This window comes from Squalius cephalus, assembly GCF_949319135.1.
Source record: "Squalius cephalus genome assembly, chromosome: 4".
Taxonomy (NCBI): Eukaryota; Metazoa; Chordata; class Actinopteri; order Cypriniformes; family Leuciscidae; genus Squalius; species Squalius cephalus.
In genome coordinates, this window is record NC_137125.1 from 48,004,418 (window position 1) to 48,017,059 (window position 12,642).

General features: G+C 37.3%; 1 protein-coding gene across 10 annotated transcripts in view; it reads right to left on the minus strand.

Annotated features, from left to right (window-relative positions):
• Positions 1-12,642, minus strand: part of flncb (filamin C, gamma b (actin binding protein 280)) — a 52,255-nt gene that overhangs the window by 35,797 nt on the left and 3,816 nt on the right. The gene's annotated exons all lie outside the window — the stretch shown is intronic.

Sequence of the window (12,642 nt, forward strand, 5' to 3'; positions counted from 1 at the left end):
TTGTGGATTAATAATCACAGTAAATGATTATAATAGGAAAATTTCAAATCTTCACTAAAATGTTTAAAAATGCTTGAAAATTAGATCTAGATTCTGAAGAAAAATGTGTGGCATTTACTGTTGTTAACTAAAACTATAAAAAATATTTCTTGTTAGATAAAAATGAAAATTAGAAATGTTGACTTATTAAAAAAAAAAAGTTTAGGTTGACGTACTAAAATTACTAAAACTAAAACTGAAGTAAAAAATAAATTAAACCAAAATATTAAACGAAAATGAAAATGAAAACAGAAAAAAAGGCAAATTCAAAATAGTAATAAACACTATAATTGCATATAAATAACACTAGCGGTGTTTATTTCAAATATTGTTCAAAATAACTAACTGGAAGTATGAAAAATAATGAAATAATAAAAGATGCTTGCCTTGGCACACCTCATAATAAGTATAAGGAAGAGCAGCAGTGCTCCACAAGCACAATCTAATGTGTGAATGCAGTATTTCTCTAGCAAATGTCTCTGTGAGTAATGAAACACTTTCCTAACCTTGATTAAAGCCAGTCTAGATCATTCACATCCTCCCACCACTGAGCCACACCAACAAGACGAGATAAAAAAATAATGAAACATATGCTGGAAGCATTTTATAAGCCACTGTTGGCAAAAGCTATAGGGGGAAAACACATGTAGTGATGTTACTGCAGCGAGTACTGATGCATTCATCTTGAATCCAGCTGTTGATAATTGCTGCTCCTTTCAACTTACAGAAATTGCTTCATTACTCTGACGAACGAGCGTATTGTCATTGTTTGGAGGTTCTTCAGAGGAGGGAATTCACTAAAAACGGATTGCGCCGGCTGATAGTGCTATTTGCACGCGCTGCCCGTGTTGTTTTAGCGACTGGTGTTAGAGAACATAATAATAAAACGCTGCAAAAATGCCAACAATTGAGTGCTGAATAGTGTGCATGCTGTAATTTCCCATCTTGCAGGTTGGTTCTGAATGCAAGGATGTGGCAGATGCAGCAGATCTGTAACAAGACTAATTTACATATAAAATAATGTGTGTTTGCACTTAGAATGACAACTTTATAAAAGAAAAAACTCATGCTGCAGCAGCATACCAGCAAAGTTTTGTGCTGGATAACGTGATGCAACTGTTCAGTGAATTTACCCCTCAACGTATTCTTTAATTACACACTATAAAGAAATTTGCCCCTTAAAAACTTAAGATCTGTTGCTTGCTGCTTTATATTTTTTGGCAGAACAAGTCATCCCAACTCATTTCATGTACATCTTGCCAAGTTGAATCTTGTAGAACTTAAATAATGAAGTTAATATCGGTAAACTATTTTGATGAGGTAAAGTAATGGAAAGACATTCTGTCATGACTTAATTGATCATATCATTTTTTACAGTACATGCAAATGCCAAAATATTCACATTGCTTACCAGTATTCTGCTATAAAGTCTCCTGCCAGAAAGGAGATCCTCATAACCACTGTAACTTTTGGCAGTGTCAGGAGAATTGGAATTTTCCTGGCAAATTCTGAAAACAACTTAATTTTTCTGATATATTTGCCAAAAACGTACAGCATTTTGTTTTCCAATGATTGCGGTTTTCACAGTTTCAATTGTACCATATTTGTTACCTATTATTTTATTTACTTTATTGTTTCATTAAATTTCTAATAAGATCTCTGTCGTTCTGAGTTGCCCTTTGAATTATCTGAACATCCGCCAATGACGCCATGACAAATTTCTACAGCTTAGATGCATCAGGTGATTGTCTGCTGTTGCTTGGTTGAGCAAACAAACATCGCAGTCTCCCTCGAGGAGACAGAAAGTTTGCCATGATCACTAGGACAGAAGAGACAGAGACAATGGCTTCTGTGTGGAAGAGACATTCTGCCTCAGGAAATATTCAACCCTACATCCACACACACACACACACACACACACACACACACATCGCTTCAAGAGGGAATGTATAATACATGAGGCTCTGGGATCTTTTGTTTCACAACTGTACAGACAAACTAATCAATGAAAATACAATAAACAAGAGGAGAGACAAGAGCTGCAATATTGTAAATAAGCTGGATAAATAAATGTGTATTGACCAAACAGTAAAACAGTCAAAGGCAAAAAAAAAAAAAAAATGTCTTCATTTTCCCCTTATTCCCTTAAAGCCATATAAAACAATGCAGCATGGCTCTACAGTACAATCCTGCTGTCCAAGTAAATAAACCTACACAATTATATATAACAAAACACAATTTCAACACACAGTCACAAAGTGAATGTCCTGGAGGCCTTGAAAGGAGAGATAATAGAGCAGAGCACATGACATGAATTTCAGAGTGGAGATATGAGTTATATACAATACACTTAGGGAGCTGACAGACATTAAGCAGGTCACACACACACACACACACACAGATGGACCCCCTTGTAAGTCATGTTTCATTCGTCATCACTGTGAAATATTTACTGCTGTTCATGGTCAATATTCTGTGACTTTGGTTGTGTCTGGTTTCCTGTAAAACATACTCCAATAATCTTTGTTTTATTTATAATCTTTCTCTTTTTTTAATCTATTTCAATCAAAGGCCATTTTTGCGAGCTGAAGATGATAAATTCAAAAAAAGTGAGGGGGTTTATAGTAGTTCTGGATTCTAGTCAGCTGCAGTGTTCATACTGTATGCTGAGGTCTGTTTGACAAAGAGAGAGAGAGAGAGAGAGAGAGAGAGAGAGAGAGAGAGAGAGAGAGAGAGAGAGAGAGAGAGAGAGAGAGAGAGAGAGAGAGAGAGAGAGAGAGAGAGAGAGCAGGGATTCCCCCAGTAGCTGTGGAACTATAACACTCTTATCGGACTTTCTCCAGGAGACGCACACAAAACACAGACCAATCTGAAGTCACATCCTGAATCTGTGGACACAAATATTCAGATTACATTGTGTGAGCATGTGTCCATTGTCCAAGAGGGCAAGTTCACAGTTCTCCAGCGAGGCCAGAAAATATAATTCCATTACCGTGCCTCTCCAAGAGGCAAAGATAGAAAATGAGGAAAAGAGAGGGAGGGAATGAAGACATCATGGACAAATGCATCAACACTCACATTTTCCACAGGATCTCCAAAGAACAATGGAAGCGTGTTAAGAGATACTGTAGAAAACACACACACACACACATATATCAAGCATTTAATTTGAATGACAGACCCAAAGGCAAAGTAGACTGACTCTCAGCACATGTACAGCACATCGGCATCACAACAAGAAAACATGTCATAAATGCTCTCGGAAAAAAGCATGTTGAGAGATAATCAAATGTTTCAAGTTATCACTATTGAGGCCAAGGTTTGCAGGGGGTTCCAATATTTAACTTATGTATTCTTTTTTGTGAATGCAGTGATATTTCTTACTTTTCATAATAAATGTCAAATTAAAATAATTATAATATAATATAATACATCTCTCTAGCCTCTGCACATACAGTATCACACCACACTTAGAATGCAGCCAAGCATAAACTTCATTTCACTTCTAACATTGATGCATTTGCACAATTTAATTCAGAACTTCCTGTCTTTGTGGTCACACATTACTTCAGAAATCCAACTGCTGCCAATGACGACAGGAAACATCTTTAACTTAACAAGCTAATAAGTGCCACTTAGACATGAGAATCCATGTCACTGAATTACATTTACAAGAACAAGAACAAGCCGTTACTGGTTACAGGAACATGTCAAACCACTCTAGACTCTAATGGATTCTAACCTAACTTTACGTGATTCTTTAACTGACTGCTAATAATTTATTTCAGAGTACAAAATGAAAAGTGTGTGAAACCCCCTGTCCGAGTTGCTAAATGTTGTTGATTTTTGCAAGGCAGCAACTGGTTTCCTCCACCAGAACACACAAGGTCAAAAAGAAATAAACGCTGAAACCCCATAGAAACAACGAGTCTGGACAATGACAGAGCAGTTCATTTATCAACGTCCTTTCAACATAAACACATTTTTACACACTAATACATCACCATGGATATGGAAACTGTGAAAACGGTCTGAAATGACTACAGGCGTGGCGCCTACTTGTTGAACAAAATGCTTGACAAAATATACAGCATTTGGTGAAAATGTCAAAGAGTGATCCAGGAGAACTTCTGCCTGAAGAAAGACGAGAGAAGATAAAGATCTTCCCAAAACACACACACACACACACACACACACACACCGTCTAGCGATACGGCACATGTGTTGCAGCAGGTGGTGTGTCTTTGAAAGTCTAAAAAAGGACATTGGTGATTAGTATTCTGCTGTTTTTCCACATGGTCCTGTCTAACCTGTTGAAGACCATGGACAATATGAACAACACACACCAACCTCATTCATCCCACAGACATGAGAACAGCTGGGTAAATTGTGAGGGTAATTAAACACAATGACACCAGTGGGCCTTTAAATCAGTGCACGGAGAATTCCACCGTAAGCTTCACAGATTTCCCAGAATTTGGCAGGAATGTCATTCACAAGCTTCTGAACATCCACCACCCCTTACACTTTCATTAGCAATGCTTTTGTTAGGACGAGTTGTTTAGCAACAGGCAACCAACCATGAACTGCTTCATTAAATGTTCATGACCTTACACAACCAGTCACAGAACTTTCATTTAAATCCATTCCGTAGAATTCTACAGATTTTTATCTTTAATCATAAAGTGCACTAATTCCAAGTGAACCTTGTTACATCTCGTCTTCTGACTCTAAAGTCTGGAATACACTACACGACTTTTAACATCTGAACACTATGCATCATACTGTATACTTCTCACTTTATAACTGGATACAGAGAAAAACTGGGCAACATACACTAAACGACTGAAGATCACACAACAACACAACAAACTCACACAGAAAGATGCACCAAGATGCACAACAAATAAAATCAATATTGCTGCTTCCGAAATCACGTACTATATTAATAGGTACTACATATGTTTTGAAACTTGTGGCACTGTTAAAAAAATATGTTCTATTTAGTATGAATGTGTGTAGTATGAATGAAGCTGGAACCTACAGTCAGGGCTGCCAACTTTTGAGTTTAGCTTGGAGTGAGATTTGGGGGGGGGGGGGGGTGTATGTAATTGTGATTGTCAAAACATTTGGTAACTAAATAGAATTTTATGAAGTTTAGTGACAACATGATACAATGTTTACATTGTACAATGACTGGTAGGATACAGTTTTTATTATTGCTTGACAAAAATTTCAAGATTTCAATTCCATTCTTGTGATTTGATTCCGATTTTGATTCAATATTGACTAATTTGGATACATGTTTATTTTAAATTTTATTTACAAAAATAATCTCACCTAATGCTGTAAACATAGAGGGCCCAATCTGCTGGTATTATTAAAGGTTAAAAATAACTAATTAAATTAAATATAATGCAGTTTTTGTTATAATAACAATTATTTAATGACATAAGTAAAAATATAATAAATATGTAATATAGTGCTCAGCAAAATCTCCTCTCTAGCTATTTTTTCTATTCAGTTAACATGCTATGGTCATTAAATGGCTTTCCTGAGGTAAATGTAACGTTATGTGACATAATTGTTCTCCTGCTGTTATACTGACCTCTTTCCGTGGTTGAAAAACACTAATTGGTCGATATTATGTATACTTTCGGTAAGTTGTACTGCATCTTTAAATAAAAAAGTAACAGATGATCGGTTCACGTGCACTTGAACTGAGGCGCTCAGCGATCTGTCACGTCACATTTACAAGCGCCAAACGTATTTTTGTCTGAATTTCGTAATAAAATTGACGAAATCTAAGAGCTGAGAAATAGTTTAATATTAAAAGTAGGTTACCTTTTTGCTCCGCAATTTTTCTGTGCGTGAGAAAATGGATGTGTGGCGTGAGAGCGTGTGAAAAGTGTCAATTGCATGAGTCTCACGCTCAATGCGTGAGAGTTGGCAGCCCTACTACAGTACTACATCCGCCATGTTGTCACTGTCATGTGATGGTGCCATTTCCATTTACAAATCATCTCCTGTGGCCTCATGGGATAGTAAAGTGTCCTTTGGATGTGCATTTCAGAATCTTGCCGGCAGTAGTAGTCATCTGGGAACTTTTCACCCACTGTTTTATGAATACTGTGAATTCAACATACTACTTGGCATTCATACATTTTGTTTGCCTACTATATAGTATGGAAGTAGGCATATTCAGATACAAGTATGTATTCAAAAAATGTGAAATCTGCCAAAAATCTGCAGACTGGCTCTGACTTTTGGTAACTAGCATTGACACGTCCAGACTGCAAACAGGGGGAAAAAAATCTGGGCGAAAGTCATGTTGTGAATTCCAGCCTTTAGTGTATATAAAGAAAACAATGTGAGGTTCATTTCCATAGTGTGTTTCATAAGAGGTGCTCAAGAAAATTCCTGGCATTACATGTTAAACTCTTGGTTATTCCACTTCAAGTCAAATGAGCAGAAAAAAACCCTGTCTCCAATGTAAACCAGTAATAAAACACTGTAATAAGTCTGTCAGTGCTCAGGAGCCCCAAACCAAGAGGCTAATTTTTCACATAGTGGAAAAAACAATGGTACTTCCACCAAAAAAAAAAAAAAAAAAATCATTCTTATTTCCTAAACTTTTGAATCTATATTATGAGTGATTATTATAGACTTTATTATCTAGACTTTATTATTATCTTTGAGTGATAATATGGATAAAAAAGGAAAACAAGAAAAGCAGAGGTGGACTAATTAGTGGAGGAGGAAGATCTCGTATGTGACCTTTCTGTGTGAAAGACAGTGGTTTTGTTTCTAGTTATCAGTGCACTCAGCCGATCTCTTCTCCTGAGTGAACCCAGTCAGCTGCCGTCACAGCTGCTAACAGGCATCCTGAACCAACAACTGATGTGCTCAAAGATCTGCCTTCCCCCTCATGGGCCTAAAGGCCCCGATATACTCCCGGCACACACACTCACACACATATTCTAGCTGTCTGCTTGCAGCATGCAGTCACCCTCCCTCCCCCCAATCCCTCAACAAAGCTTCGAAGTTGAAGTTCCATCCAGAACAGGCACATAGGAGCCTTTGTCCCGGTCTCCCTCCAGTGCGCCTGAATCAGGACAGACTCCGTCACCCCAGGGCTCACTTAAGAACGTCCAAGGCATTTACCAAGAAGAGTTCAACTAAAAGAGTACAAACGTTGTAAACAAGCACTGACAGGCACACTGTGTATGTGTCTAAAAAGTGTCTATATGAAGAATTTACTTTCAACGTGCATTTAGGAACGCAACGGGCAACAGTTACGCATTATTTTCACATAATTTCCAACATTGTGGACAGATGATTACAGTATGATTATAAGTAGTAGTATTATTTTCGAATTGTTTGGCTTCCTAAAACACCAGTGTGAGTGTAATGTAGACTGAGACACTATTTCACAAATAAAAAGAGGTTTGAGTCCACTTTAAAGTCCAGGTAAAAGTCAATGCAAAGACTTTTGAACCTCTTCATTTTGAATTCTCATTTGATGCATTTAACTTTAAAATGTACAAATGAAGGACAGTGGTCCACCTACTAGTCTCGCAAAATCTTGTGGGAAACACTGATATATGTACAGCTTTTCCAATTTTCAACCAGCTTTTTATAGTTGATAATATATTTAAATGTACTCTTTCTCCATCTTTGAACCCAGAGAAAGAGTACATTGTTAACAAATGACATTTGTAACAATACAAAGCTGGTTAAAATCAATACATCGGCAAAGTGATGTAAAACAAATATTTAATAATAATTCAATATAAAATGATATTATTAAAAATGATATACAATTATTAAATTAAACTTAAGAAAATGGTTGCCTTCATTATTACAAGTTTTAAAAGCACTTTTTTTTCCAGCGCAGAGAGAAAGAATAAGAAGAGTTAAAAACACTTAGAGACGGGCCTGTCAGCGCCTCAGGTCAAATTGCTATAAACACAGACAGTCAGACACACGTGCACACAATCCTTTATGCTCCTGTAGGAACTAACTCCCTGTAACATGCCTATGCCATTAGCTGTGCCATTTCTATGTTGATGTCCAACAGAAACACATCAAGACACAGTCCAGGCTTAGGATAAAGTTGTCAAATATCAGTCAGAAGGGCTTTTTACTGCCCTTGTTAAGCTTCTTTTGGAAAAGAATTCTGAATGACGTCTGTATCTCTTAGTGGAATCCACTAAAAGTCCACCATTCATAGGAAAAGAGAAGACAAAGTCCTTTCCAGAGTTATGAGGGAGAAAGTTCACATCTGGGTTTCCTGTTGGGAAGTTCAAATGGCGAAGAGCTCTTCCACTAAACCACAATGAAATGGATGGAAAATATTAATGGCATTTGCTAAGGCAAGCATTACTGTTACTATAAGTCAGGACGAGAAGTTGCGACAGTCTTTTCTTCCCTACTATGACATACATCTGAGTGAAACGGCTTATCAAACAAACGTACGCCGAAAAACACGTCATCGGAGAAGAGAAGAGATGTCTCTGCAAGTGGAAGGGGAGGTTATTTTGATTAAAGATTATGAGGGCACATGAATTAAAAAATGGATAAATCATTTATTAATAAATACTGCATTATTCCATAAACAAAAACACGAATTGTCAATTTTGATATCATGTTGACTTTAAACTGTTAGTGCCGGGGAAATATAATGTTATAAGTCATTTGTCCATTTATAAACCTCTCTTTAAGTCCTGTTCAGTCTGCAGGGTTTAGTCAGTCTATTTCTGTGTGCGGGATGGAGGACATGAGGGAGGCGAAGACATTTGACCATGTGGACGATGAGGGATTTTCTTGTCCGAGGCAATCTGGCAACCCAGGGTCAGGCAGCTGATGACATCATCACGCCGCTGATAGCCCTCTGCGCCTGACACTGCTGACACCAAACACCCCAGAGTGCACTTGGGCTGTCTGATTCCCAGCCTTACAGAGAACACAATACAGAAGAACTGCTTTACGCCGGCCAATAATACGCCGGCTTTAAACTAGACTGCAAAAAAGACCGAGATCCAAGGGCACAGAAGTTATAGCTGCTGTTAAACACCTGTTAGATGGCTGTTATCGGCAAACCCGTCATGATCTTGACCCCCGACCCTACTGTTAACCTCGACAGCCGCATCGTTACCGTAGAGATAGAGTGACAGAGATGTGCATCTCTAAAGACAGTTTCACATCTCTGTCGCTCCTGTATATGAATATATTGTTTCCATAGATTTTATCCTTAATTTGGTAATTACTTTTAAATACTGTATTTCAAATAATTAGCATACTTACACTGTCATTCAAAATTTCGGGGTTGGTGAGATTAATGTTTTTGCAAGTCTCTGAACCTCACCCAAGCTGTATTTATTTAATCGAAAATACAGTAAAAAATATTATTACAATTTAAAATAACTTTTCTATGGCAATATATTTTAAAATGTCATTTATTCTATTGACGTCAAAGCTGAATTTTCAACATCATTACAGTCTTCAGGGTCACATGATCCTTCAGAAATCATTCTAATATGCTGATGCTGCTCAATAAACATTTATTATTATCAATATTGAAATTATCTGTGCTGCTAAATATTTTTGTGGAAATTGTGAAACATGTTTTTCCAAGTTTCTTTGTTGAATTGAGAGTTTGTAAGAACAGGATTTATTATTTAAAAAAAAACTTTTATATAACAATTTAAAATGTAAAATTTCATTTAAATCATCCTTAATAAAAGTATTAATTTCTTTCAAACAAAATCTCACACCAAACTTTTGAATGGTAGTGTAAATAACATGTTAGAGGGACAGTTCATCTAAAAAATGTAATTCTGTGATCATTTACTCATCCTCGTGTTATTACAAACCTCTATGACATTTTCTTTTGTGGAATACAGTGGAAAACATTTTTTAGAATGTTTATGAACTGTTTCTTTGCCCATACAAAGTCAATGGGGTCCAAAACAAAACATCTTGTTTTGTTATTAAAGCTCACATATCTGTCACCCTTACATCTTTTCACACACATTTTTGGTGTTTGGTGAATGAGTCATACAGTTTTAGAACAACAAGAGGGAGATTAAATGATGAAATGATTTTCATTTTTTAGGGAAATCTTTTTAAGGAAAGCAACCAGTCAATTCTGGATTGCAGACGTGCACTAAAACAAATGAGCATGTTCTACAATGTGTAACTCTATCCAAACACCACTGTGAGCAGCTGAAAACATTGGAGAGGCTCAGATATCACTTACAGCAGAGATGAAGTCCCGGTTAGCCTTCCAGCACCACATTTATAATCAAAAGCGACTCGCCCTTTTTCCCCTCGCCTGCTTTCCATCATTCTCTGATCTCCCACATGATCCTGGAGTCTGAAGATGGTGTTGGATTTATACAGTAACAGAAGAATCCACAGTGAGTGTCAAGCGATATCCCGAATAAGCCGTGCAGATACCGTGAGGCCTTTTACTGTCATGAACCGAATTCAATCATTGCAGCATCAGAATCCAATGGTTTTAAAATACAGCACAGCACTATAAACTCTTATAAGATAATTCTCTAATAAACTGTTTGACCTCAAAATGCCTTGACAATTAATAATCCAAATACAACCAATAAGAAATAAATACTGGCCTGTTGTACTTGTTTAACACTGTATGTTGAGTTTCCCACACACGAACAAAGGAAGCTGTTGCACAACCGTTTCACACACGCACACCTGATATCCGCCTACCCAGGATGCACCTGTATGTAACGGTAGAAACAGCACATTTTAGGCTTTCTTCACCAGAGATATTAATAAACCGAGTGGGACACATTGGAGAAAGCACTACAGCGGCCCATGTCAAATCTCTGGAGGGAGTGTGTGTGTGTGTGTAGGGGTGTTCACTGGCCTTGCTTGAACATTCCAGTGGACTGACTAGCCTTTGACACATGGTAACAATTAAAGATGCTGTTATACGCGGAAAGCAGGAGGACACAAGAAGGGGGTCAGAAAGACTGCTTGTTGTTGTTCATAAAAAGAAAGCCCTAGTCATTTCTATCGTGCCTGACTCTCATATATTTTGGATGGAAATCCTTCTTCTGGCCAAAGATTACACGGAGCTGAAGCTGGAGATAAGCCTATAGGGAAAGTTATAACACAACATTCACCAGAAACAATGTCAGAGGTGAACAAGAGGGGTGGAATCGATAAAACCCACTGCTACTTCTCAGTGAAGAGCAGCAGAGGAAAGATCTGCTTAATGAGCCAGGAAAGTGTTACATGCAGAGAAACAGAGCATGACGTTGGCAAAAATAACTCACTGTGCTGATAAAGACACCATAGCACTTCAGGGAAACATGCTACGACAACTTCACTTTTTAATCAAAGGAAATTTCCCCTCTGGGATACAGCATATGTCATTAGGGACTCCCTTTCAGCACACTTACTTCAGAGAGAGAGGGGGGGGGCGGAGGGAGAGAGAGAGAGAGAGAGAGAGAGAGAGAGAGAGAGAGAGAGAGAGAGAGAGAGAGAGAGAGAGAGAGAGAGAGAGAGAGAGAGAGAGAGAGAAAGAGAGAGAGAGAGCTATATTGTCACTGCTGAAGACAACATTTTGTTAAAATTGCAAAAAGGAAAATGTTATACAAGAAGTATAACAATAATACTACTACTACTACTAAATAAATAAAACAGAAAATTAAAACAGAAAAACAGAAAAGGAACACTCCACCATTTTTTGAAATAGGGCTTATTCACCTTCTTTCCAAGGTGGGCAAATGCATTTTTGTCTCAGTGCATGCATTGTTTTAGTTTGACAGGGTCGGCGCTAGCTTAGCTTAGCATAATGAGTGGAATCCTTTGTTGCCAGCTAGCATGTCCTGAGTAAAAGTGATATAAAAAATAAAAAATAAACCACCTAATTACTTCTTGTGGCCTGCATATTCACAACAAGTACAAATAGCGATGCAGATTAACACTAGGCGATTTCCTATGCAGATATTGACTTGGGACTATATTAGGGGGAAGCACAGGCGAAGCACTGCTACTTGGGCGCAGAGATATCACGCCCAAGTAGCAGTGCTTCGCCTGTGCTTCCCCCTAATATAGTCCTTAATATATAAGTCAATATCTGCCTAGGAAATCGCCTAGTGTTAATCTGCTTCGCTATTTGTACTCGTTGTGAATACGCAGACCACAAGAAGTAATTAGGTGGGTTTTTTTCTTTTTTATATCACTTTTACTCAGGACATGCTAGCTGGCAACAAAGGATTCCATTCATTATGCTAAGCTAAGCTAGCGCCGACCCTGTCAAACTAAAATGCACTGAGACAAAAATGCATTTGCCCACCTATCTAAATGTAGGAAAGAAGGTGAATAAGCCCTATTTAAAAAAAAACGGTGGAGTGTTCCTTTAATAAAAAAAAATAAAGAATTAATTAATTAATAATTAATATATAATATAAATATACATTAAAGTTATCAACCTCTCATTTATGTGTTAAATAAAAAAAATTAAAACTTAAGCCATCTTAAAAATAGAGAACAACATAAATACCAAACTCGATTGTAGGCCAGCGACAGGCTAATATTTAATCATATGGAAATAAAACAATT